The sequence below is a fragment of the Bactrocera oleae genome, chromosome 2 (assembly GCF_042242935.1).
Source record: "Bactrocera oleae isolate idBacOlea1 chromosome 2, idBacOlea1, whole genome shotgun sequence".
NCBI classification, from domain to species: Eukaryota; Metazoa; Arthropoda; class Insecta; order Diptera; family Tephritidae; genus Bactrocera; species Bactrocera oleae.
The window spans coordinates 62,067,724-62,072,264 of record NC_091536.1 but is presented as its reverse complement, the minus strand read 5'-3'; positions in this window follow the sequence as shown (position 1 = coordinate 62,072,264).

Below are 4,541 nucleotides of genomic sequence, written 5' to 3'. Positions count from 1 at the left end.
TTATTTTTGTTAATGTAAAATATTGTTGCTCCTTCAGGCTCATGTGTTGCGCTTAATTGTTGCTCATCTATTTATATGAAATATTATAACAGTTAATTTTGACATTTTATGTTAAAGCAAAGGAAAATAAAAGTCCAAAAAGAATTTCACTATTAACGATACGATTCATTACACCGATTTAAATATACATTTGTAAAAGTATTTTAGCAAAAAAAAGTTAGAATTTATAATTCTTTTCATCATGTTAAATTTTATTCGAAATGTTTGGAAAATAATACTTTAACAGGTAACGAAGGGCTAGGTTCGGGTGTAACCGAACATTTTATGCTCCCGCAAAGTAAAATGGTATACTTATGAGATTTCCGTATATACAATATATTTATTAGAAGTAGGAAGTGTTGCCACATTTATTTACATTCACGGTGAAATTAATTAGAGGATATTGTTTACAAAGTTTACTCAAACTATGAGAAATCGTACTTGAATTTGGTTGTATACGCTTATGATTTTATACAAAATGCATTCCAACTATATTAAGGTATATGAAAAAAAATGTTTTTTTTAAGAATTAAAAGTTTGTATTTATTACATCAATTATACATAAAAACAAGTAAGGATGTTAAAATTTCGGGTGTAAACGAACATTTTATATTCTCGCAACTTGCAAGGATCAAAGCCCGGGAAATTACATCAGGTGTTGGCAAAACTTTATATTGAAGGAAGTATTGATCCGATTCAACCAAATTTTGACACAAAGACGCACTATTATCGAAAGTTTCATTTATTAAATATAATAATATAAAAAATGCAAACTGCAGATGCTCTTTCCTGATGTTTTCCTGTATACCTTATGACAGTCTTGTAGCTTAGTTATGGCAATTTATTTGTTTTTGATTAATGGCATTTTGTGGGCGTGGCAGTGGTTCGATTGCACCCATCTGCAACCCCAACCGTCTTACGGTACCAAAAAATATGTGCAAGTTTTGTAAAGATATCTCAATTTTTACTAAGTTACAGCTTGCACAGACGGACGGACGGACAGACAGTCACCCGGATTTCCACTTATCTTTTCGTCCTGATCATTTATATATATATAACTCGATTAGTTTTAGGTGATACAAACAACCGTTAGGTGAACAAAACTATTATACCCTGTAGCAACATTTTGCGAGAACTAAAGTCTTTTTCTTGCAGAAAATGTCTTATTTTACCAACAATTCGGACATTTTGATTGCACAAGTTAGAAGTAAGGACTTCCTGAAGTTCTGCAATTAAATGTCTGATAGAAAAAGCAGAATCTATGTATAGACCCAAAATATTAATATTAAAGCATTTAAACAAAACTGCTTCTAAATATTTGCAGCCTGAATACATTTTCTTGATTATCTTTGGTTCTATAGAACTAGCAATACCATTCTTTGTATATACTTGTATGTATTTATTATACCCCTTTTATTGCGTGTGCTTGCCTTCGTGCAATCTATCCTCAGCTCGTTAATTGAATTAAATCCTATCAAAATTTTCACAGGGATAACTTCAAGTTTCCAAAAGTTTTTTATATGATTAACATAAGCGTGGAGTCTCTGATCATTATGAAACAATATTTGATGTCCTGATGCTGGGAAATTATAAAATTGAAACTTGTTGTCAGAGCTTTAGTTGGATCTAATTCCATCAGTTCCCTAAATACAGGATCTGAATCAAAAAATTTGTTAGGAGGGATAAAAGTTTCCTATAATGAAAAGACAGACAGTAGGAGCTCGCCTGAAAGCGACATATATCGAAGCTCTAGATATTCTGGGTCAAGTTTGAACTGCAACTTTATTATATAATATGTGGCACCCTGATTTTTACGAATAGTTATTCCCTCATTTAGGACAACTGGAAATTGATTTATTTCAATTGAAATTTGTTAGTTTTTTTATATTGAAAAGATTTCAAAACTTTTTCAATTCGTGTCCAGTAACTTTCTAGTGGATGAGGCTTCTTTGATAAGTTGTCCAGTTGCCCCATTAACAAAGCCATCGCACTTGTTTATATTCACTGTAATCATATATTTGGCGGTGGTTTTTAGTGTAAAATCATAGGGCAATCTCTGCGTTTCATAAGTTTTGTAAAGTTTAACTCTATCCAAAATATTATCATTTTCACTTATACCAGCGCTCAGTAGTTGAAAGTATAGCCTCAGTTGGGATTCGACTAAGCTTAAGGGCATTGAAATTATTTGTCTCTTCATTGGACTAAAATAAATGTATGGCATCATCAAAAACTTCTTAGAAATAAACTACTCTAGTTTCAATGAGTGATATGTCCTCATTTGTCATAGTACCAGATGCCATATGGTTTAATGCAATTGCAAAGGCCTGAGACAACGGGAGGAGTCTCATTATTTTTGTTAATTCAAAGTATTTAAATAACTCCCACAAAGCGGAACCAACTAAAGTACTTTATGCATAATTGGGATTAGAAGATAATATCCACCTATATCCAACAGGTGAGAGTTGCTTCAAATCACCAAACACGATGATCGGTATACCACCGAAGGGGCTGTCTGTTTTGAAAATTTGTTTTAATCTCGCATCAACAGAGATAAGCATACGAGCGCCTACCATCGATATTTCAACAATTATGATTAATTTTAAATCGAGAAGTCCGGAATAGAATGAATTAACTGTGTCATTGCTAAGTGGCCTCTATTCAACTGATTAACAGGTAAAGAGAATATTGAATGCAGTGTCAGTCCACCTGTTCCAAATGCTGGTTCACCTGTAGGTGCGCAAAGAAGAACTTTTCAGGAACATGAATAAGATCCAGGTATAGATTTGTAACGATGGTTAAGGGCTTAATGAATTCATAAAATGGGCGATTTGTTTTCAGCTGGCGCATAAATTGTGTTAAATAGGTTCTTTGCTTAGTATTTAGACTTTGAATTAAAGAAAATAATTTCTACACTGGAACTAAAGGGCGTAGTTTAATAAGCCTAATATTGCAATCAGATTCAGTGCCATTATCAGTTGAATCTTCACCATGCAAGTGCAGCAAATTTACATATTTATTTCTGGAAGTGCCAACCCTTTGAACTCATTTTTCACTAAATATAGTTTATTTTGCGCACCTTCTGCTAAGTCTATTTCATTATAAAGATTTCCTAGAAAATTTGTAAGTTAAATAGAATACGATGTGTTATGCAAATCTGCACGTTTAAGTGAGATCTTGCTGTACATTACGTCATGGATAGTTAAGCATTGCCATTTCACGGAAATACTCAACTCTGGCCACATTTGGGCTAATCCGTCTATACCGAATTATACATGGTTTGGTACGGTTGTTCATGGTGAGGTATAACAACTCCATTCCCCCTCGACTTCCCCATGATCACTGTCTTGTGCTCTTCTACTGGATTTAATAATAATCCTCCTCCTCCTGCTCAAATATAAACGAGACTGGCTCAATAAAACAAAAACGGTTAATTATTCTTCAATATTTATTTTATCCCCTTCAAAATAGTCACTATTAGAGGCGATACACGTATGCCACCTTTCTTTCCAATCTTCCTAACACTTCTGGTAGGCCGCTTTAGGTATGGCTTTCAGTTCCTTCTTCGAATTCTCTTTTATGACTTCAATCGACTGAAAATGCTTTCCACGAAGCGGCAATTTGAGTTTAGGGAAAAGAAAAAAGTCACACGGTGCCATGTCGGGTGAATACGGTGCTTGCGGAACAATATTTACGTTGTTTTTGGTCAAATAATCGCGTACAAGACGAGACGTATGAGCTGGATTTTGGAACAAGTCGAGCAGACACACGTCTCATGCCCAAAACATCGTGAATAATGCTATGAGCGGATCCATTTGATATATTGAGCTCACTAGCTATCTCTCTTTCAGTCACACGACGATTTTCCAACACAATTTTCTTTACTTTTTCGACGTTTTCTTCGTTTATTGACGTTGCAGGACGACGATCATGGGGCAAGTTTTCCAGCGATGTACGGCCGTCCTTGAACGACTTATACCAATCAAAAATACGTGCACGTGATAGGCAAGACTCCCCATATGCCTTCTGCAACATTTTCATTGCGTCCGTCGCACTTATTCCATTGGAATAACAAAATTTCAAACAAACACTTTTTGCTCAACGTTAATTTCCATAGTAAAATTCGAAAAACACTCGAGGTTGACTTGTTTATAGTGCCGTAAAAAAAAACTATGGGAGAGATCGCGCTCAAATTTGACATGTAATCATATAACAGTCCTGCCAACCTAAGCAAAAAAAAGTATGGCCATATGTCATGTCCTTGTCGAGTCTCGTTTATATTTGAGCAGGAGTATATGTAATATTTTTGTCGAACCTGAAGGAAATTTTTGAAGTTCCGTGCTAGGGTTTACCATTCGAACACGTTTCTCAGGTCGGGAGGTATTCATAAATATTTCTGCATTACTTGTGCAGCCATTTCTGATGTAAATTTGTGACCTATGTGTTTTAATTTTTGCTTAACGGTATAATTTTCAGCATGTAGTCCTATATAGCTGTTGTCCTCT